The sequence below is a fragment of the Triplophysa dalaica genome, chromosome 8, assembly GCF_015846415.1.
Source record: "Triplophysa dalaica isolate WHDGS20190420 chromosome 8, ASM1584641v1, whole genome shotgun sequence".
NCBI classification, from domain to species: domain Eukaryota; kingdom Metazoa; phylum Chordata; class Actinopteri; order Cypriniformes; family Nemacheilidae; genus Triplophysa; species Triplophysa dalaica.
The window spans coordinates 23,739,354-23,764,264 of record NC_079549.1 but is presented as its reverse complement, the minus strand read 5'-3'; the positions used below and the strand labels follow the sequence as shown (position 1 = coordinate 23,764,264).

The 24,911-nt window shown below is 37.2% G+C and overlaps 1 protein-coding gene across 2 annotated transcripts in view; it reads right to left on the bottom strand.

The window, feature by feature from the left end:
- The window catches only part of b3galt1b (UDP-Gal:betaGlcNAc beta 1,3-galactosyltransferase, polypeptide 1b), a 107,811-nt gene that overhangs the window by 6,406 nt on the left and 76,494 nt on the right, over positions 1 to 24,911 (bottom strand). Inside the window, exon 3 of one of the 2 annotated variants that reach the window (XM_056755195.1) lies at positions 20,062 to 20,152. The exons of the other annotated variant lie outside the window; for it this stretch is intronic. The gene's annotated coding sequence lies outside the window, so the exon portion shown is untranslated. The remainder of the gene's footprint in view (positions 1 to 20,061; positions 20,153 to 24,911) is intronic. 2 annotated transcript variants of the gene reach the window in all.

Sequence of the window (24,911 nt, the reverse complement as noted above, 5' to 3'; positions counted from 1 at the left end):
CAGGTCTGATGCGTATAAAATGCATATCAGGTATGCGTTTTAGATCAGGTGCTGTTGTAAATGGTGGCATTTATCTGCTCATCTCTGTCTCAGAAGCTCATTCAAAGGCTCATTTTGATTGGAGTTGTAACAGTGAGGTGCACGCAGACCGCTTTTGTTTCATAAGGTGGTGAATTTGCATATCAATTGATTTATTCAGGGACGAAATGGAATATAAAGCTATACCCTATAAAGCTGAATCAATTGAGAAAATTGAATACACTTGCTGTCTTCTATAACCTAGCAGGCTGTATTGCTGTCTGCCGTGAGGAGCTCAAGTAAATATAAATATAGGCAAATAACAGAACCTCGTTCTGAATTGAACTAAAAGTACACCAATAATAATTTCTCCCAATTCGTCCACCATGAAGGATAGATTTATTTTGGTTAGAGCTTGTCAGCGCATTATGGGATTATTTAACTCGACAATACGCTGCTGCCCTGGAATTTGTCCAAAGAATCAAGGATGCACTTAAAATGCCTTAAAATACTCCCTAAGTAGGCACCTTTGCTAGGTTTTGTTTCCGAGCCACTGTTCTACAAACTGTTCTCATGTTCTAGTGTCCAAATCGAACAATCATAGAATGCCTCATAGATGGAAAATCACAAATAATTTATGAGAACAAATATATTTGTAATGCTAATTGAATCAACAGGTGCACTCATTTGTGTGAGTGACAGGAGGTCACCATGGCAACAGAACAGTGGAATGACTACCAGAAATATACTCACACAGCACTTAAAGCCTCTCTCTCTCTCTCACACACACACACATACACACACTAAGTCACCCACACACAGACGCACACACACACACACACACACACACACACATACATACACACATCAACACACGCAAGCACACACATTAACACACACGCATGCACACCCACTTACACGGACGTACACACAACAACAAACGCAAGCACACACTAACATGCTTGCACACACACACAAGTATGCATGCACAACGCAATCTCTTTCTAATTCTTACAATCTCACACACAACACACACATCCAAATTCAAGAGAGTATCGCCACATCTGCCCAATCCAAAGCTAATGAGATTTTCACTTAAGTGATAATAACAGGATTCTCTCCAGCATCATCATCATCAGACAGTATTTCACTTCTGTTGAAAGTAAACCTGAGATATTTTGTCCTTAATGTCAGTCTTACCATTTTTAAACAGACAAAATCTAATGAGAGATATGTGAATTTTCTAGCATCCCTCAAGCCCTCGGACAGTGACTGCAGTCTCCCGTTCTCCTGACTTTTTTGGACTGTGGGGAAAACTGGTGACACATTAATTCACTTTGCAGGAATAAAAGGTAAAAAATGGCAATAAAATGCATCAGGTTAATATCTCTGGAGTATGTTAATAAAGCTTGCTTCTAAAAACAACATTCCATATATTCACAATGTTAAAACACAAAGTAAACTATATTTACTTGCGTGTTGAGATACACCTGAAATCATATTCTATATAATGAGACCCAACGCATTAAGACGCCTGTAAATTCCCGAGGAAATCTTAAAACGTCTCCTCAGTTATTACACACGAGATCTGAGGTAGGCCTGAACTCTTTCAAATTTGACACCATTGCCAGAAGCAGCCCCCACCTCCCTGATGGGCACGCATTGCAAAACATCCCGCAAGATCATGTATATTCATGAAAGGGAAAACACAAGTCATATTTTGAACCGCAGGGAAACATTCCAATCCACTGAAATAATTACCCGAAACAACCAGAAGATACTGTGTGCTGTGATTTATAGTGCGACGGGGGGCGAATCCGTCGTAGGAGCACGTTGTGACGACACCTATTCATCAAAGCGGTGGCATCCATTTCTTCTAGCCGCTAGGTTTGCTTTCTGCAGCCTACTCAGTAAAGAGAGCAATTATATTGTCCTCTATACATCACACCGGTGATTTATAGTCTTATACCCAGAGCCGTCGACTCAGACAGCTAACCGATAAAGACATTTCTGATTTAACAGATGCCACTTTTAATTTACAAGTCTTTATTTGTATGGGAACCATCAAGACGACATGAAATCCGATTCAGTGTTTTCTAACTCACGTGAGACACGTATGTTTAAACGTTAATCTGGATAATCCATCTTGGATGCCAATAATGTCTTGGAGTACCGTTAAAAACAGCCAATCAGAGAGCAGCAGAGTTAAACAATCATACTACTTAAAGAAAAAATACTTCCATGAAAGCTTAGACATTCAGGCTCTTTTCATGCTAACCTTTACAAATGATGACCTTTTGGTTTTATTTTATCATTTGGTTTTCCAACGGCACACCAGGGTAAGCTAATGTAGCATTTAGCATTGCGATAAGGGTCTTAATCTCTCTCTCTCTCTCTGTCACAAAGCATATAATGAAATTCCAATATTATGTATTAAAATGCGTATTCATGTATTGCAAATCCAATGTCGCTGGTAAGGATTCTCTATGGTAAATCAGTGATCTATGTGTCAACACGTCACATTTTGGCATGGTAGAGTATGCTTGGAACCAGTGCTCGAATTAACAGGGAGATGGGTGGATCAGGGGCACCCCATAAGGCATTTGGGACCCCACATAAGAAGTAAAAGATAGACTTGGGGAGTCCCTCAGATATTTGTATTTGAGTAAAAATTATAATGACAAATGTGATTAAATTCATGCAATGGATATGGTATATTTTAAGAATTAATTATTTTCAATAAATAATGTTAAGTTTGTTTATGGGCTAGTTGTCATGTCTCTTTCAATTTGAAACGCCCCGCCCTACTTCTAAAGATCGCTAAGCGCAGGACAGTAAAAGAAGCCTGTTCTTTTCTGTAAGCCTGTCTTTAATAAATAGTACATAGTCATGCATATCATTATCAAATATATTGTGTATTTTGTATAAATTATATATTGTCAATACAAACCCCCACCAAAAAAAGTTATGGGGGACCCCCATTAGACTTGGTTCAATTCGAGCACTGCTTGGAACCTCAACCGAGGTGGTTCTTAGGAAAGTATCAGGTACTAGGTACTGTACCCAGTGGAAAACCCCCCAAAAGTGAGCCGTACTGTGCATTACTATGCAGTGAAAATGCGGCAAAAGATTATTTAGGTGTGCGATAAAATACAGTTCTTCTTTTAAACTTAAATTATAGGGTATATTTTTTGTCTACTTATAATATATACTTCTGAGAAAAATACTAAAAACGACACTTAAGTACACTAGACGTATACTTTGGTCATAATAGATATACTTAAAGTCGGAATAGCGTTAGCATAGCGACTGTCTTTTTTCTGTATCGTGACGTATACCCGAGTGAAACAACTTCTGAAATGAGAATTTTTTTTAGGGCGGACTTGTTTTCATCCAACAACAACTGATTGGATGGTTTAAAGGTGAAAGACTTGCATACTTCAAGTGCGAAAGTACTATAAAACAGCAAACTATGAAGTTAAGTTCACTAAATAAAAACAAGTAAACTTGCAGTATAAAAACTACTAAGTTAGTAGATTACTGAAAGTATGTGTACATTCACAAACCCAAAAAATGTTCTACAGATATAGAACTAGTAAACTCAATATACTAATACAGAAAGTTCACTCGTAGTAGTTGCAGTACAAATGGAAAAATATAGTATGTTGTTTACTACTGTGCCACTTGAAGTATGCTGAAAAGCACACTTCTATAAACTAATAAATTGGCCATGTTTAGTCCCAAGTACTATTGAAATAGTACACTTACAAATGAAGAGTTTGGTTCCAAAATGAGATAATTCAAAAATCATGTTTTTTATTATGTTATCATGTTCTTTTTGTGTTTTATTGTGTTAGTTAGCTGTATTTTTTTGTTTGTATGGCTTAAATCCAAACAAATTAACTGCAGTTGGATTTATATTAACTAGAATGGACAATAAAAAAACATGATAGAAAAATAAAAACGTTATATAATTTCAAAACCAAACTCTTCAAATATACTACTTATATAAGTAGACTTAAAATGATGCATCAACTTTACTTCATACTTGAAATTATACTTGATAAATTATTTTGAAGTATGCTTAAGACGTTGTCTGTTCAATTTTCAAAATTCTATCTATATAATAGAGGCAACATATATTACATACTATCCCTGTTGTAAACATGACTTGAGCACTCCAAAAATCTTGAAAAAATGAAATATTTATTCTGTAAAGGCTCAAAGTTTAATATTGAATATAATAGCACATATATAATTGGAAATTGAAAATGTTCTGCCCGGTGGGAATACATCTCCAATGATGTCCAACTAAAGCATGTTTACATAAACTAACAATTCAAACAAAGCTCCAAAGGAACACGCACACACGCCAAATAATGCATGAAAACCAAACGCATACAGTACACGCGCTCTGTGTTTTCCCATTCGGTCCGGTCTATCATCATCTTCTTTCCATTTGAAAGACTCCGTTTAGCCCGTCTGCCATTTAATGATGCATGAAGGTCTCGCTAAAGATGCTGGTGTTCTCATGAGGACGACCCTTTCCCACCCAACTTCTAATTAAAGCTGGCCTTCTTAAGACCCCACTGTCTGATGCCAGACTTTGTGTTTTTCACACGTTAACACATAATTGAATGATTACAGCTAGACAAATCAGACAAACACTGGTGAGGAACAGCACAGATGTAAAGCGAGAAGATAAAGGCAGAAGTCTGACATTTCACAGCGTGATTCCCAGCTTCAGGCGCTCTTAATGTACTTCTCTCTCTCACACACACACACACACATAGAGAAATAAAGTTTAAAGTTTAAACATCATGAAGCTAAAAGCTGTTTCGACGGGAAAAACATAAATGAATAGTGAACTGAAAAAAGAGGGATGTTGGGCTTCCTGATGCAGAATATTTTTCAAATGGACGACAAGCTGGGCTGTCTGAACGAGGGCTTGTTTTTCTAGGCCTTGTGTAATTTGTACGGGGTTTATATGATGCACACAGCTGGATGATACAAACAACTTAATACAAACAAGAATAAGACTATAGCTGCTGTACTACAGAGAAGAGACTCTAGAACAATGATACATTGTAGGAAAACCTCTTTAAAGTTTAAACATTTGGGATTTGCCACCTTAATGGGAAACCGGGACAAAAAACTAAAAGAATAAATGAAATATGGAGAAGTCTGTCACCGCGATCTTCCCCCGGTAGACATTATTTGTAACAAATGGCATTATTTCTCAGAGAACTGACTGAACCCGGAGACCGCGGATCATATGAAGAACACGCTCTCCACATGCCATTAAATATCTAATGACAGGAGCTCTTTTCATGAAGCCCGGGGAACGTCAAGTGCGACTGAGAACACAAGAACAGAGGAAGATTACTGCAGAGAAGAACTCATTTACTCAATAATATCCTGAAGATAACAGATGGAAGAGACGCTGAGCTGCAATCTTTCTCATCTCCACCTGAGCTCATTTCAAAACACAGAACTACACACAGACTTTCAGCTCTTTCTACATGTTGCTAGGCAAGTCTGACACAAAGTTTTGCAGATGTACCTTCAAAACAACCCCATTAATCACACACGACAAGACCAGAAACAAACATCAAGTTTGTTTTGCTCTCCCTTGCAGAAAAAAAAGGAAATATGTAAAGGAAAAAGAGTTTGATTTCTTTCTATGAACATTCTTGGCCGGTACCGAAAATTCACACTGCAAAAAATGACTTTCTTACTTTGTCTTTTTTGAATCAAGTTGCATTTACTTGATGAGCAAATTGAACTTAGAAAAGAAGTTTTGTCTTAGTAAAAAAAAGAAATTTCTGTGAACTTGTGCTAACAACAGGGTAAGAAAAATAATCTTGAATCAAAGTTCACCTTTTTCTTAGTCACTCAATTCAAGATAATTTTTCTTACCCCATTCACAGAAATTTATATTTTTAAACTAGGTCATTTTGAAATGTTAGACATTTTTTCTGGAAAACTAGAAGAAAGACTGTGAATGAAAGTCATTTTTGCAGTGGAGGATGCACTCGGCCGAAAAACGATACTGAAAATGACTTTAAAACCTTTTTTGTTTTTTTGGCTTTTATACCCCTTCCTATCTTGATAGCACAGCAAATATCAAATGAATCAAAACAGCAATTTCTCAAAAGCACTTTAAGCCCTCACAAAAATATCTCCTATGTATATTCCTGAAAATACAAACGTATCATTTCCAATGGATACTTCCACCCATTTTAAAATCCAACACATGTACATAACAAACCTCACACATGGTTTACCAGAAAAATCAAGGCCAGGAATTCACAAAGTCATGCACATAAAAAATTCCACCACCGACAAATCGATACAGCCGCATCTTTGTATCTCATCACATTTCAACATTCAAGTCTCATTTGTTCAGTCTGGAGATGAATGGCAGGCCGTGTGCCCCCGGCATGCTAACCAGCCCAGTGGTGTGCCAACACCATAAAATCAAATACAACAGTGTCAGCAATCCTACGTAAGATAAAGCGCGAGCACTTGCTCTTTATTCGCAACAGTCTGATTGACACGCTTACATTAGCACGCGTTCATCATTTGCATATTTCCAGCTTAAGGGATCGAAGCAAATTGGGCTTTGCTAAAACAGCAAGCATCAGGGCGTCAAAAAAATCAATCAGACGATTAAATGAGTGCAGCTACATTAAACTGAATGAAAAGTTGTGATATATTGGCGTAAAGCGGGGAGGCCAGATAAGCTCATCAAATATGCATTAATGCTACATTATTCCATACAGTGTGGGAATGTGTTATTGAGGCAGTGTTCGTGAGCTTGCTAATTCACATTTAACTCATTTTACAGTTATCTCTGACACATTCTCAACATATTTTTTACTGGACTCATTTCATTACCTCGCTTTCTTAAAGGGGTGCTGCAACGATGTGTCATGCATTCTGACTTCTTTACAATGTTAAACGTGCTGGAAGAAGCAGTTTGTTGCAGCTTGAGAATCTACTGAAAGTCGTAAGTCTAATTGATTAATAGTATGTGTCTTATTGAGTCTAACGCAGTTTCGTTCCCATTGTGTGCGTCCGCTGAGTCACGTGTTAATAGTTGCGTTTGTTTCGCGTGTTATTGGGAGATATTGGAAGGCGTGTCCTGCTGAATTCAATTGCTAGACTAAACAGGTATATAAGTAGACTAACCACCGCGTGCAGCCCTCATCGCGTGAAGACTGAAGAGAGTAAAGACCATCGACTCTACCTGTGCGACTCCACCGAGCAAGGACACAGACAAGGCACTTGAGTATTACTGTTTTGCACTTATTTATTCTCTTTATTCTCTTTTCTTTATTTGTCTGGTATATTCCTTTATTTTTCGTAATGTGTTTTCAAATCCACACTGTCATTACAACTCATAAATCACCGGTAACACGCAGAAGGCCACGCATGGCTAATGCTAACAATCTGCGCACTCTTTCAGCATCCAAAACTACCATCACCTGCAGCTGAACCTTTCAAAAACAGAACTGCTTGTAATCCCGGCCGATACAAAGACTCATCACAGCCTCTCCATTCAACTGGGCTCATCAACCATCACATCTTCCAGAAAGGCAAGAAACCTGGGAGTGGTGATCAATGATCAGCTCAACTTCACAGATCAAGTTATAAGGCACCGCCCGGTCCTGTAGATTCATCCTCTACAATATTAGGAAAATTAGACCCTTCCTATCAGAGCATGCTACGCAAGTCCTAGTACAGGCTCTGGTCCTGTCCAGACTGGACTACTGCAATGCACAACTGGGTGGACTTCCAGCTTGCACAACCAAACCTCTACAGATGATCCAGAATGCTGCGGCAAGAGTTATCTTTAATGAACCGAAGAGAGCACCCGTCACTCCTCTATTCATTATGCTACATTGGCTCCCTATAGTCGCTCGCATCAAATTCAAGACTCTGCTCCTGGCCTACAAGACCACCACTGGTTCGGCACCACCTTATCTTCACTCGCTAATGCAGACATATGTAACCCGCCAGATCCCTAAGCTCTGCAAACGAACAGCGTCTTGTAGTGCCATCCCAAAAAGGTAAAAAATCTCTCTCGCGCACCTTCTCCAGATCTGTTCCACCTATGTGGAATGATCTGCCCGCTGCTACAAGATCTGCAGATTCTGTAGCCATCTTTAAGAAACACCTGAAAACATATCTCTTCCGTCAACATCTGACTGATCTGTTCTGACTCTATTTTCTTCTCTACGCTTTAAAAAAATAAAATAATACTGAATAATAATAAGGAATGAATGGTTCGGTATACTGTGTTAAGTTATATGAGACCAGTCTTCTTTTTTGATTGCACGTATGCTTTTGTTGTACTTATGCTGTCCCAATTGCTTCCATTGCCTACCCCACCTGTAAGTCGCTATTGGACAATTCTCCCGGAAAAGCATGCGGAACGGCCACACAGCAGCATGGAGAACAAGAGAAGGAGCATTAGCAGACGTCACTTTCACTGCAGGAGTGCAGGAGAGTGTGCAGGAGAGAGCGAGAGCATACTTTCACGAAGTTCAGGTGTTTGTTTCATGCATTTGGGTGATGAATGTTATATAAACGGTGGATATAACGCTAGATTTGGAGATGGTTTGAAACTGATATATGGAGCCGTCCCAGCGCTAAAAGATGCCGGATATGAACATCGTGCGGTGAGTGAAACTGATGTCTGTGTTTTGTTGACAATGTGCTTTGGTTCAGTCTACCCCTCCCCCCCCGTATGCGCCATATGATTTCGTACAGCTGAATCTATCGTTTATAAATGTGATCGAACTAAATACACTTCGAAGAAATGAAGTATGCAATACTACTCTATAGGTACTCAAAATTAATATGAGATTGGCAGAAACCCCTTGTGTTACGACCGCTTTAACATCCATCTATATTCTCGCTCTCTTTAAGGTGAAGTCATTGCCACGCCACTAGCATGGCCAAATCGAACAGGTTCCTAAACGCTCTCCTCTTTTGTTTCTTTCACAAAATGACAACACATCAGTGTAAACTTTTGTTTTTTCACACCCACGAAGCCCTGCAAGGACTACTGTCTCCGTTTACTCTTTCAGATGTTTGTTTCTGTGTATGTAAGTCAGACAAACACGCCAATAACACAGCAGGACGCCGCGCTGAATGAGACATGGACAGGACTGTTATCTGTAATACTGACACTAAATGTTGTGCAGCTTTTTATGTGGAGATGATTTCACAAAAAATTATGCACAGGGAAAATGTAAGAATTTCCAAAAGTAAAACAATTATTATTTTATTCTAATTTATTGTGATAAGATTGCAGACAAATTGTGTGTTTAAGAAATGAACATTAAAGGGGTGGTTCAACAGATTTCCTTGCATTCTGTATAATATAATGTTATATATTGGGTGGATCTAACGCTTGATTTGGAGATCGCTTGAAACTGATAGGTGAAGCGGTCCCAGCGCTAAAAGATGCAGGACATCTTTAGTTCCTTCCATAACACGTGCTTTAGATCCGCCTGCACTACATGCGTTCAGGAGGTTGACTGTTTTCAGAAATAATCGTACAACTGTATCTGTCTTTTATGTGATCAAATCAAATGTGATCAAACTAAAGACTCTTCGAAGATATGAAGTATGCAATACTACTTTATCACTTTATTTCTTCCGCAGAACACAAAATAAGGTATTTTGAAGAATGTTGTTAACTGCACCACATTCACTTGCATTGGTTTTGTGTCCATACAAAAGAAGTGAATGGGGTCCAGTGCTGTTCGGTTACCAACTTTTTTCCCAAATATCTTCTTTTGTGTTCTGCAGAACATAAAGGTTTGAAATGACAAGAGGGTTAGTAAATGATGACCGAATTTTCATTTTTTGGTGAACTATCACTTTAATACATCTGGGATGACATCAGGGAGGAAACGAAAAGAGAATTTTCATATTTGGGCTGAACTCACGTCAAAAGTTAAATTTTGTTTTTGTTCCTAATAAATTATCCAAAATTGTTGAAAAAAGTGAAAACTGCATTAATAAATGCATGTATCTGTTAAATCGAGAGTTTATCACAGAGATATTTCTAAAATAAAGATGTTTCCACCCCCCCCAAAATCTCCACCACAAATTCAATCTGACCTGTTGAATAAGATATAAATTGAAGCAGGTTTCCAAAAACGTCTGAATGTTTATGACTTGTCTGACAGAAGAACCAATCAAATTTGAGCAGCTGATGACATCATTACAGATCGTGTCATTCATCTGAAGAGTCTCTTCACATTCACAAAATGAAATGAGCTCAACGCTGCCGGTCAGCATTGATTTTCTCATTCTGTTTGTTTCCACAGGCGGCTGGCATCACTCGGTTATGTTTACAGATTCATATGTGTTATAAAATTTTTTAGCTGCTATATAATAATGAAACTGACAATGATGTTAACAAGACTCTACTGCCTACACAGACAGCTGCCTTGTTAGACACCATTCTAATCAAAAAGAAACCTCAATAGTGGAATAAACAGTGTCACGTTTTGACAGTCGAGAGATGAGAAATGTCAAAAAGTGTTACCTGAAATCAGCCTGTAAGAAAAAAATGATTATATGTAATGGAAAGCGGCTACCGGTTCAAGATTTTTATCCTGAATAACATGACAATTTTTAGGAAATAGTCCAAATCACAGCTGAACACATCAGAGATCAGCCCTCATGCACCTGCAGCTCTGCTTGAAAATTGCAAAATGATGCAAAAATCTGCCTACAGCGCAACAGCAATAACGTTCTGTTATGACACATGACATCAGGGCACACGGGAACGCCCTCGTCATCAGAAACACACAAAGTTTCAGAGAGTATCAGAGAACATTTCCATCGCATTACATCATTCATCACGAACCCCAACCTCTGAATTCAAAAGTGTCACATCGTGTTCATGTTCCTCGCACGAGTCTTTTGGTGGCTTAAGAAAACTAGAAAAAAGTGCATAAAGCCACCGTACTGGTCTCTTGTAGTTTCGCTCCTTCTAAATGTTTAACACGAGCGTGCTGTGGATCATAAGACAGCGGAGGAGTTCGTAACATTACGAAAGATGAGAAAATAGTGACAGAAATGACGTTTTTGTGTGAACTGTTGCTTTAAAAAGAAGGCGTCTTTCGTATGATCGGCCTAATTGCTGCTGGGGATGAATCTGGCGAGAACGTGATGGTGACGCCTGCGAGCGCAGCCGAAGCAGTAAATAAATCATTAAGCACATCGAAAACAATGAGGGTCATCTTCTGAGAGAGGCGGTTGGGAGGAGACGCAGCAGTGAGTACTGTGAAGTATTGATCAAATAGTGGGGAGAGTGTCTGTGTGTGTGTGTGTGTGTGTCTGTGTGTGTTTGTGTTTACACGCACATCACTTCCTGTTTATCCCTGTGGTGAGCAGAAATTCAGGGCCATTAGCCTCTGTTGCGGGAACTCTGCGGATGAAACATGAACAAAACACACCTGCCTCGACTCACTATCAGACACTATTCACGTTACAGTTAAACATTTATTTTTAATGCCATATTATTAATTAAAATATGAAAGTCTGAATTACAAATAAAGCCGCGGAAAAAAATAAGAGACTATTTCAAAATCAGTTTTCTTGTTTTAAAACGTACTATTTGTGTTACGGTAAAATTATTCTTTTTGTTTCATTCTCTGAACTACTAACAATATTTTTTTTTACAAAGTTTACAAAAACATTGTTTCTATTTGCATTTATTTGCAGAAAATGAAAACTGGAGAAACGTGACGAGAACAGATGCTCTGTATTTTTTCAGAGCTCAAATGCTGCAAAGAAAACAAGTTTGTGATAACTTATACTTTTCCATATTTGTTAAAGTAATAGTTCATTCAAAATAAAACTGATCCTATAAAATTGATAACGATTTCCTACTTTAATTCTTAAATCTCTAGTATTTATTTTTTCAAACAACCTCTTTTAAGCCCTAAGGCGCAGTTTATAACTAATCAGCTCCTTCCTGTTGCATTTAAAATAACTATTAAAAGTCCTCATTGACTTATCGTGAGATTAAGACCCTCAGGCTAGTCCTTAAACTCCTACAACCGACCATAAACCTCCAGCCAATGTTACTTTTTATTTCCCAAAAATACAAATTCTGTCATCATGTATTCACCCTCATTTTGTTATAAACTAGTCTCATCTTAGAGGTTTTCTGTTCATACAATGGAAGTCAATAGTTATCAACCTTGTTCAAAATAACTTTTTTTGTGTGCTGCAAAAGAACTAAAGTCATAAAATGGTATGAGGGTGAAACATTTTTAGGTTAATTTTTATTTTGGGAGAACTATTACTTTAACAAATATGGAAAAGAGCTAGCACAACTGTATTATCGATGCAATGTTGTGGTTTGCTTAACAGTCTAATCAGTAAGCAATGTAAATTTAAGTGAATCATGAATCACTTGGTAAACTCTTGAATTTAGTTTATGCAAACTATATTACTTTGCAAGATCAAAACTCAAGGCCATGCTCTCATTACAACACAGTATTGACAGATGGAGCTCCTATAAAAAATACAGCAGCGAGTGATTGTCCATGTAAGAGTACACCACCTCAACATCTGCAGAATAAAAACAGCACATACACATTGGAGAATAACACAGGCTTTTTGAGAAATACTCAAAGTTAACAAAAATCTTTTAGATCAAAAATCTTTTAAACGTAAAAGGTGCACGCAAACTGTCATGATACTACAGGTCATGTGTAGAAATGTGTCAACTACTGGAGATAGTTTTTAATATTACATAAGCCTGCTTTAGCCAAAATACAGAGAGTGTCATGTCCATAACCATAAATATTGCAAATAATTTTAAAGAACAGAATTTAGTCTTTATTGAATTTTCGCCAAAGTTCAGATTTTTTAACATGCGTGATTTACTCTATTTATTTTTTTCCCAAACGAAAAGTTAATTGAAAATGATACAAAAAACTTTCTATTTGGTTGAATAATTTTTTTATATTTTTTATATTTTTATGTAACTTAATAATTGTAATTTTCATCTAATTGTATTAATTTTAATATGTCAAAGTCACTTTGGTTAAGCCACTACAGGTATGGTAGTGTGTGTATGTGTGCAGAGCTGGTGGCAGAGCTGAGAATGGAAAGCGGTGACCTGACAAGTGCTAAGCGGATAGAGCTGGATAAAGGACGCGACAACTTTGTTTTTCCTACAACATTTCAAATGCTATTAGATTGTTAATGATAATCTTTAATCCTTAATTTTTATATTTTTACTAAGCCTTGTTGTGCAAGCACTGTTGAGCTTGTGCAGAGGCAGCAGCTTTTGCCAGAGGGGAACTGGAATCCCCTGGTTGGGCCTGGGTTCCCCATGAGGTTTTTTTTCTCGATGGGAGTTTTGGGTTCCTCACCACCGTTTGCATATTGTTTTGCACTATCTGCCTGGCCGGGGGGGCTGCTTTAGAATTCATACTTGTATTAAATGTGTCTCATGTACAGCTGCTTTGTAACAATGAAAATTGTAAAAAGCGCTATATAAATAAAGTTGAGTTGAGTTGAGTTGAGTGCAAGATCTGGATGGCACCACCTCCCACCACCCAAAAACACTGCTCACCCTTATGCTATTACATACCTGTATAAACGTTGTTCTTATGAACTCAAAGGAAGATATTTGGAAGAATGTTAGTAATTCTACGTTCCCGGACATCATTGACTTCCATAGTAGGAAGAATTAAATGGTAGTCAAAGGTACCCCAGAACTCTTCATTTTCCTAAATTCTTCAAAATATCTCATTATGTGTTCAACAGAACAAAAAGATAAACAATATTTTTTTCCTATTATTGTAGTGGATGATGTCACAGAACTGAAAATTGCTAACATTCTTCCAGATATCTTTCTCTGTGTTCATTGGAATAAATACATGTATACAGGTTTAAACCAATCCGAGGGTGAGTCAATGTTGACAGATTTTACATTATTGGATAAACTATCCAAGTCTTCTGGTTTAAACTTATACAGTATCTCATGTTAATGTGTTTTTGCGCCCGTGTCCCGCTGATCATTCAATTCTCATAGATAATCTTATCTTTGAATGTTTTAAATCCAATCAAAATTCCAAAATGAACAATGGAAATGTAATGGCACAGATTTTGTCCTAATTTGCCACAACCTTGTGAAGAGTTGATGTATATACTGTATCATAGCTGTTTGTGCACAAAATGCACAAAAAATCATTTAAGCTCATCAATTAAAGAAACATCAATCATCACGCACCTGCTACAAAGAACCGCTCGGGTGTCTCAGCTTCACATCTCCAACAACCAAACTGAGCAAATATGAGGAAATGTGAAGTTAAGAGGCATTTTATCTGTCGACACTCGGAGAGAAATTAAACGGAGAAAGAAAAATCAAGCACACAAAACCCACAAAGCGCCAACGCGCGAGGGCAGATTACAATAAATCAATGTTGCTGATCTATTCCGAGAGCCGTAATGCCACGTAAACCCATTTTAATGAACAACACGGAGAGCCAACCCTTTCCAGATCAAAACACAGCTGCGTCCACATCTAATTTCACAGGTGTTATTTGTAGATTGAATACAGAGTGAATCCACTGTATAAACATCACCGGAGACACGTGCTTGTGTTCTCACAACGTCTTCCATTCCTCATCATCACTGCAATATCTGCAATAAAGAATGAGTCTATTTCATATAAAGGCACTGTGTCCTCTCTAACCGACCGCCCTTTTGACATCTTCTCAAATGTGATTATTCTTTAGAAGTCCAGATTGCCGGTGGAAGTCAAGCAAGGTGATAGCGACCCTCCCGTTTACATCATACGTGACAAAACGGGAGCTACAAAACTCCATTAAAGTCTTCTAATAAGTCAAAGCTCTAAGGGAATGAAGCATGACATGAATTTATTGGCCCGACGTCTGGGACATGCTGTGATATGAATATATATAAATATATATATGGAGCATCCTTGTAGAAGGCAAACAACTGCATCCCAAGGAGAGAGAGAGAGAGACACAGATTTATTGGGGTGATGGTGCAGATGCTGAAGAAAATAGACCGTCGTTTGTTCTGCTTTGATGTATCATCTGTATATGAGACCAAGGCCAGACGGAGGCGATGTTTTAATAGTGTTGTTTCATTTACTCTCAGATTGTGATTGCAACGGTTAAACAGTTCTGGACATCAGACTTCAGAAAGACAAGGCCACGTGAAGGAACATGATCCATCGTTCACAAACAACTTCAAAGACTTACACTGTTTATACGCTATAAAAGAAAATGGCTGGATCAAACATGGACACTTATCTTCAAGTGTGCTATTAGTTTACTTCTTTAAAACTGAAAATAAGACATAAAGTTACAATTCAGTATACTTGACAGATGCTGACAGAAAAGATATATGTGGACTATACTTAAAAAGTATAATGAAAAATTTGAAGAATACGTGACTTGCAGTTGTGTTTACTCTTTTTATTAAGTAGTCCAGTAAATATTTATTTTACTTAGTTTCACAGATTGTCTTACAATCCTACATGTTCAAGTTTATATAGTAACACATGATAGTACTCAGCTTTGGAATAGTTTATAATTAAAAAAAGACGTCAAATGTGAACACGGCCTTAGGTTGTAAAATACACACAACAACAAGTGGAATCTTCTGCGAGATTATTCTTTCAAATGCACTAAAAAACTTGAACGAATACATGTTTTCCTCTCTGTTGAATGTTTGCTCTGTTATACATAACAGTTATACAAATATAACCGTGCATATTTTTCAAGGACGCCCAAACGAAACAAGCTTTAACCTCAATATAACACACCAGAACCAGTACAATTCCTCCACCAACAGTTCTTCTTTTAAAGATGCATTGGGTCTAAAGCGACTCCCGTGAGAAACAAACGGAGGGGGAAATATGATCTTGTGTCAGAATGTGATGCAATAAGACATGACCGTGGCTGTCTCTTCTGAATAATGTATAACAACAGCGTGCACATCTTTATCTCCCCGGAAATGTCAGCGGCGAATCAGAATCTAAATGTCAAGTAAACACCAATCTGCTTTATAAGGGGACGCAGGGAATATTGCTTCGTTTCCTCAAAGGTTTGGATTGAAATAACAGTATTTTATTGGCTCGTCTGTGTGTTTTTCTCGCCACGTGGCGATGAGATACAATCCGTAAGCTTAACTCTTAATAAAGAGTGTGTTGGCTGGTGTCGAGATATCTCCAGAGATCTCACACACTCATTCGGACCAGCAGCTCCTGTCACACAGATGACATCCCTGCCAAATTTCTCGCTCGTGCGCATATATCAGAGCCGTGGCAGTGCCAACTTCAGATAACACACACACACAATCTGTGCGCTGACCACTGCGACATCCTTACACTAAAAACGGCAAAGAAATAATACAACAACAGAACAGTCACACGCTACTTTCAGATATAGTATATTAGCTGCAGGTGTGATGCTGTAAGACAGGATAAAAGTATTCAACAACCCTGGAAGGCACAACTGAAGATTGTCTGATGTGTGTGTTCAGTGAAGTCAGTGTGTAATATTTGTTTTGAAATATAATGTGATTTATTATTGGCGTCTCCATGCATTCGAGTGTGTGTTAACTGATGTGTTAACTGATGTGTTTGTGTCTCATTTTTTAAACTCTGTATGTGTGTATGTGTGTTAAACTCTGAGTTTCTGTGTTAAACTGTGTTTGTGTAAGTGTGTAAGTGTTAAACTCTGAGTTTCTGTGATAAACTGTGTGTGCATATGTGTGTGTGTATGTGCGTGTGATTGCATTAAACTACAAGTGTCTGTGTGATAATGTGTGTGTGTGTGTAAAACTATGAGTGTCTCTGTGTTAAAGTGTGTGTGCGTGTTAAACTCTCGGTCTGTGTGTGCAAAACTCAGAGTATGTGTGTGTGTGTAAAGTATTTGTCAATCTCTAAACATGCGTGTGCATGTGGGCTAAACTCCGAGAATGTGTGTGTTTGTGTTAAACACTGTGTGTGTGTTAAACTCTGAGCATGTGTGTTTGTATCTGTGTTAAACTCTGTGTGTGTTAGTGTAAATCTCTAAACATGTGTGTGTGTTATCCTCTAAATGCATGTGTGTGTGAATCATTGATCATGTTTGTATGGTAGTGTTTATTTGGAGCATGTGTGTGATTGTGTTAAACTGAGCATGTGTGTTTTTGTGTTAAACTCTGTGTGTGTATGTGATGTGTTGTTTGGTTGTGGTCGCACAGAAGCCCTTTTGTGTTTATTTCGTGTTATTTTTTGGTGACTACACCCTTCTTTTATTTCACTGATTTTTTGGCAATTTTCTCACTCTCTATTCCCCGTAACATAATTACTGATTTTCTGATCTACAAACAAACAAAACCGAATCCCCTCAGCCTTTAATACAACGCTCAAAAACACACCACGTTACAGAAGTACAACTGTGTTGTGAACGCAGCTTCATGTTTAATTCACATGATGCGTCTCGGCCACTTATCTAATCCCCCGTCTCCTTGAATTGGATTTGTAACTTCTCTGAACCTCTTTTTCTTTTTCTGAATTCTCAGATGTTCTGCCGTCTCTCTCTCCGTCTCTCTATCTCTTCGTCTCTCTATCTCTCAGGTAGTCATTAGAGCTCGAGCAGATGGTGTGGCTGTTGTGTGGTGTCTCAGGGTCTCTGCGGCTACACGGACACAGCACACTTAAACTCGACTGTGGATGATTTATTGACTGACACGTCCTCCATCAAGGACAATGACTGAAATCAGCAGGAAATTCAGATGTTTACAGTCAGATCAATTTGATTTGGTCCGTTTAATAAACACGACTAAAATAAAACCTGAAATGTGACCTCATTCTTTAAGGGGAGAGCTCACCCAAATGTCATTTTCATGTCATTTTAAACCTCTATGACATTTATGTTTTAACGTTAACACACAAATCACTTTCACGTTGTGGTCTGTTTCTTTCAATTGAGACTATTTGAAATCTAAGGCTTCAGCTTCTTTTTAATTACAAGATTCTTTTACAACAATTCTTCAAATGATGCCTATCATCAACACTTTGAACATTGGGTCACCTAAATAAATAAACACAGAATTCGTTTCAATAAAGGGTAAGTTTATAAAAAAAATTTTTTTATTACTCAACACACGATTTTCATCATACAGGCATTATATTTTTGTTTGTTTTACACAAGAACGCATTTTGCGTCCTTTTGAGGATTAAGAAGAGCCTCAAACTACACAAAAACCCAAAACAAAGAAAAGCCCAAAAACAGAAAGCCTTTGGGAGATTGAGCATGACAACATTTTTATTTAAACTGTTTCTTTAAAGGGACCCAACACACAGCGTAGAGTGATGTAACATTTTTTTTGTTGACGTTCCAAAAAGCCGGGCCTTGAATATGTGAATATGAATAAATGTGAGCGAGATCCATTTGACCCAAAGCCTTACACAACCTGAAACAAGTTTCCTCTCACTGCCGTATAATCATGTGACACAACAATGTCGATAATTGAACTTGTAATTTAGCAAAGTGCAAATGAAAGAGCTGGCGTCTGATAAAACAACAGCGGCGCTCCGAGGCAATAAAAGATGAACTGATATTTCACATCACGCTAAAACACAGAAATAACACCCAGGGAAATCAAAGGTTCTAAAACAATATCTGTCAAAACCCAACATTCAAATCCGAATGAAATAAAACTATAAAATCATCAAAGAATGTTTCTGATCAAAGGACATTTAACTCTGTCCTGCTCCTCTCAGGTATGAAATCAATGAGATTCAATGGAGAGCAAATGGAAAATTGAAAAAAAGAGTCAGAAATCTTAAAAATGTCATCAACAAGAGATGTCAACAATTTGTCAAGATGAGCTCAGATTTGTCAAGTCTGCAATCAAAAGTCAATATTATTGAAGATCTCAATATGAACTCAAACATATCTCCTCACATTTACCCAAATCCAGATTATTTGACCTCCACAATCTATTCATTTACACCTTCAGACTCTTAGTATTTCAATAAACATTCTCATTTGATTCTCTTTTTATTTTTCAACTTTATTGAGACTAGGATGAATGAAACACAACTAAAAACTCAAACTTTTGCATTGAAATGTAAATGTCAGTGAAGGGAGAAACAACTTTTGAGTTTTAAAGGAGTTGTTCACTTTCAAATGAAATGTTCATGATCATTTACTCACGCACATGTCATCCAAGATGTTTCAATGTTTTTTCTTTAGTGGAAAAGAAATGAAGGTTTTTTGATGAAAAGATTCCAGGATATTTCTCCATATAGTGACTTCAATGGACTCCAAACGGTTGAAGGTCAAAATGACAGTTTCAGTGCAGCTTCAAAGGGGTTTTCACCATACCAGACCATGAATAAAGATCTTATCTAGAGAAACCATCGATAATTTTCTTAAAAAAATGTAAATGCTTAATAAATACAAATCCTCGCATTGTTCTGTTCTGCAATGCGCCTTCATGACTTCACGTAATACGTAATTATGTTCAACTTGTAAACACTGACTCGGTACTTCCGCTTACATCACGCGCGACCTTTTCAACATAATTACGTATTTTGTGAAGTCATGAACGTGCATTGCAGAACAGAGCAAGGCGAGCATCTGTGTTTACAAAGCATATCATTTTTTTTTAAATGATCGATCGTTTCTCTAGATAAGACCTTTATTCGTGGTCTGGTATGGTTTAAAGCCCTTTGAAGCTGCACTGAAACTGTCATTTTGACCTTCAGCCCTTTTGAGTCCATTGAAGTCACTATATGGAGAAAAATCCCGGAATGTTTTCATCAAAAACCTTCATTTCTTTTTCGACATAAGAAATAAATACATAACGTCTTGGATGACATGAGGTGAGTAAATGATCATGAACATTTATTTTGAAAGTGAACTACACCTGTAATATTGATGTACGGCAGACAAAAATGTACAGTAATAAGCAAAATGTGACACAGTCAAGATGTAATCACACTCATCATAAACGTTGTCTTACTGTAATTGCCTAGGAATGGGTTCTGCTCACAATGATGATAACCTGACGCAGGTACAGATCAGTCACAGCTCCATTCAGCAAAACGAAGACACTGAAAAGAAAATGCACACGGTGTAAATGAAAATGCGCACAGTTCTGTCACTTACACCGTCTTCCCGGACGTTTCCCACAATGCCTGAAATCTTGCGCAGGAATAAAACACGGCTATAATCAGCTGTGTGATTAAAATAAGGCTTTGATTGCATCCGGCAGGTTTCTCTTTGACCTGCGAGAGGAGAAATCGTCTGGGGAGAGCTAATAGGATCTAAAGACCAGGGAAAATTTTGTGAGTCTGAACTGCGTTTCCTCATTATCGGGCCACGCTCGCGCGGAGAATGTTAAGCAGGCCGCTCGACACCGTAGGGTGGAACGACAACTCATCAAAGAGAATATTGCAGAAAGGAGCGCAGAATGAACCTGGAGACGTCAAACGTCATTATCATTATTAAGACACTTCGGTGAGATCTTGAAAGAGAGAAATGTTCAGGTTTCACTGTCAAAGGAACAGAAGATTTACTCCAAGGGTGTAGCCAGCGGTGAATCCGCTCACTTGTAATTCAACTGTCTCATGCTATTTGTCTTCTGAATCTTTGTTTGTGCGGCCAGAAAGACTTGGGCTGTTCTCCAACTATTGCCACTGTTATGTTAGAGATGTTTTTCATTTATTGAGTTTTATATGTAGGTCATATTAAAATGGTCTTGGAAACACTTTAACATAATCCTCATCTTTAGTTTTTACTACTTTTTCTTTTTATTCATTCATTCATTCATTCATTCATTCATTCATTCATTCATTCATTCATTCATGTATTTATTAGGAACTGATACACACAACTTAAATTTGGCATTTAAATAAAAAAATTATCCAACTTGACAATGTGAGATTGACTTGACAATATGATTTGAAAGCGTTCTCTCAATTTCACTCACAACACATGAATGGAAACATTTATGCTCGAAAATTGACTGAATATCATTCAATATCATACTGTAAAGACATTACTGTCCATCTCTGTGTGCGTCGTAGAGTGTTAGCACGAAAAATAAACACAAAAAACTTTCGTTTTCAACAATACAACCAAATATTGCAAAGTTCCTTAATGCACAAACTTTTATTTTGAAAAGATTCTGCTATGTCACATATTATTTTGTCAAACGTAACAAATACTTAAAAGTGATTTGTGGTAGATGCATTTAACATGAATATTATAATTTTAAGGCATTTGATATTATTAATTTAAATATTTTTGAAATATTGTACAAAACAGTATATACTAATACTGTGTGTGCACGTTCAGAGAGAGGAGATGCTGTTCACGTAGGGATGTTTATTTTGTACATTATAAAATGTTTGGGAAACACTTTGACACAACAGATGCTTTGCCATCGCTCTTGCTGAGTCATGTTAAGGGATTTACACTATATAAATATACATTCATGAATTGACACATTCTACACTCTGGAGACCTGAATGCAGGAACATGGACTGTGACTCAGCTGACAACATTACACTGATGGCAGCGAAAGAACTTTCAGGACTTTCAGTGTTGCGTTAAATGCTGTGCCTTATTCTGGCTAAATTCACCAGTTTAATGAGAATTAGTCATGAAAAGCACAATACACAATAGTGAAGTGAAGTACAATTCCTAGAAACTAAAGGGTTATATATAGGCTAGTGAATACTACAGTATACTGTTTACATCATCAAAGTACAGAAATGACTAGAATATACCACAGTGTGCTGCAATAAATACTTGGGTATTCTACGGTTTTCGCTATAGGGCAGTTCCAGCGTTATGGACGTGACATAAAAGTGCTCAAAGAATGAATTTGTTACGAATATATTATATCATCTGTTATATTTTACTGAACCCTTGTTGATACAGTCTGAACATAAAAAATTGTCAGTCTATGAAGAAATTTTGTATTTAAAAAAGGGAAATAAACATGCGTTATGGATTTGACTAAAAATGGAAGCGTTTTTTGAGAGACGACAAACTTTGTAGGATTTCTGTGAAATAAAATGCAGAATCCTGAAGTTATAAAACCCAATGAATAGAGAAGTGATGAATCTTTCTAGAACATCAAATAGATATTTTATTTAAATTTTCTTGTGTCCATTTATGAGGAATATGTAGCGTTATGGATGTGACAATCCTGAAAATGTCACTTACCTAACAATGAAAAATCATGAACTAAAAATAAAACACATGTTTTACAAATTTGATGAGAGATCTCACTTGGGTTCTTGAATCACCAAATGTTAAAATCTGTGCTGTTACTGTAGTTAAAAACATTGGTAAAAACGTATTTTTTTCGAGGTAAGGTTGACATTTTCACAGAATTGTACAATAGCTATTATCAATTTACAAAAGTTAATACTAACAAAGTGTTGGAATTGTTACAGTATAATACACTACAATATACTACAGTTACTAAACTAAATACTAAAATACACTTGAGTATTTTGATAATTCACTAAACATGTGGCCCAAATTTATGCGAAATGAATCGATAAATGTAAGTTTAAGCGCAAGTTTTGCCAGGAAGACTTTAATACTATGTAACGTTATAACCTATAGTTCTAGCCTTTCATCATCCAACACATGGAGTATAAGATCCGTACTTAGTTACTCAACATGTGCATTTGCAGATACTGACGCCGAAATTCCCCCTCCTCCTCCCCACCCTCACCGGGTCGGTCCCTGTACATACCCTTCACCCTTGCTTTTGTCTCAGGCAGGAAGTACAAGAATCTACGACCCTATGGATTCTTTGCCAAAGAACTTTATTAAATATCTTCTGCTTCCGTTAGCCGGTCAGCTGTTAAATAAATGTAATTATAAAATCTTGCCTCTGGAAGAAGTGTTGAGTAGTTTCAATCGAATTGAATACAATAAATATACATTAAAATATTTATCTAAATTTAATATAAAATAAGTTGTTACTTTGAAACTAAACACAGACTGGAAGTGAACTGCGGGCCAGGCGCGCACGTCAGATAAAACCGTCATTAGTATTATACATTATAAAACGCTAAAATATAATACTCTCCAACTGTTTACAACATTTTAATACAGTAAATGCTTCATAATTATACTCCAGTATTTTTTGCTTCGGCCAGCTCTACTATTAATCGAAATAACTCAAACATACAACAATTGGTGCTCAAGAATACAAGAATAAATAAAATATTACTGCAGTGATTTTCCTCTACAAGTAAAGAACTCGCTCAAGCACACGTTTTGGACGGTTGCTCCGCCCCTTCAAACATCATTTCCAGTATCATTCAGATCATGAATAATAAACCACAGAAGCAGGAGTACAACACAAGAGGAAAATGCGCTGGTGCGTAAGGTTGCGTGTTGTTAGCAGAACCGTGTGCTTCTCTGACAACACATCCCTAGTGTTGTTTATCCACAGGTGAGGCGGTGGCAGCATGCAATGCACACTAATACATCGGCTGATAGGATGTGTGTGAGAGAGAGAGAGAGAGAGAGAGAGAGAGGGAGGGAAAAGCAAGATAAGAGAGGATGTAATTAAGGTTTCATTGCCTCTTGTTCCCAGGCCTGCTCTCCACACACAAGATCTAACACGCCGCGCTGTGATACGCAGGTAAACAGCCGAGTCACTGCACAAATGGTAAAGGTTACCCAGAAGGCGCTGATCTGAGACCAGTCACTCGCCGTCTGTTTGAGACTAGAATACAAGAATGCTAATATAAGCATAACTTGCATAACCTCTGCAAACATGAGATCAGATTTTAGGGTATTAGATGAATGCAATTACATCATTTTAGGATAGAACGGTTATTTCATTTGGTTATAAAATGTGCAGTAACAATCACTGCAATGGCAGTTTTATTGTATTACCCTGCAAACGGTCATAAATTCTGGCCGATATTTGCATTTTCTAGAAGAATGTGCCCAACGCGAATTTAACTGACATTTTTATGCACACACTATGATGCTTTAATAAAATTAACAAACGCTTCCAGTTGGTTTACACAAATACATAATTTCATGTTTCACAAAGAAATTCACAGTAAAGGATCATACAGTCAAAGCTCTCTCATTATTTCGGATGAAGACGATTCATCGGTTCATTTGCTGTTGAATTGTATCTCTGAGCAGTCAAACGTTCACATTTGCTTTTCTAATGAATCTTTAAAATGAACACCGTTGTGGATACGCAGCAGATGTCTAATGTCTATCAGCGTGATGATTGTATTTTTTCTTCGAAAGAATTAAAAATGTATAAAAAAGTCATTAATCGTGAGACCTTTCGACATCTTCAAACTTCTGTGAAAAATGTTTCACTTAAAGACGCAATCTGTTTTTTGGTTAACAAGATAAAATGAACAAAAACAGTTATTGAGAAAGTAATCTGTGTTGTGATATATTAAATGGCAACTTGTTTATTGTCCGTCATTTTAAATCAATCTTGATTGTTTGAAATGAGTTTTTGATATAAAACACGGGAGGAAGAGATTTACTGTTCCCTCCAGCATAATCTGTCCTTTATCTGAACATTATTATTTATTTTCTTCATGCTACGATAACAAAACACAAACTCAAGTACAGAGTGCATTCTTATCATATTTTCATAATACACTGATGTATTGAACCATAAATTAAACTCAACATGTTCAGACAGAAATCATATTAGCTTGCTTTTCTTTTCAAAATTGAACGTTGAGAACTAACAAAATATGGCTTCTTAATGACATCCTCCTCCTCCAGGAATCGTTTTTAAGAGAAAACAAAACAAACTAAACATCAGCAATGGGTTTGATTTCTGTGTTTTTTATG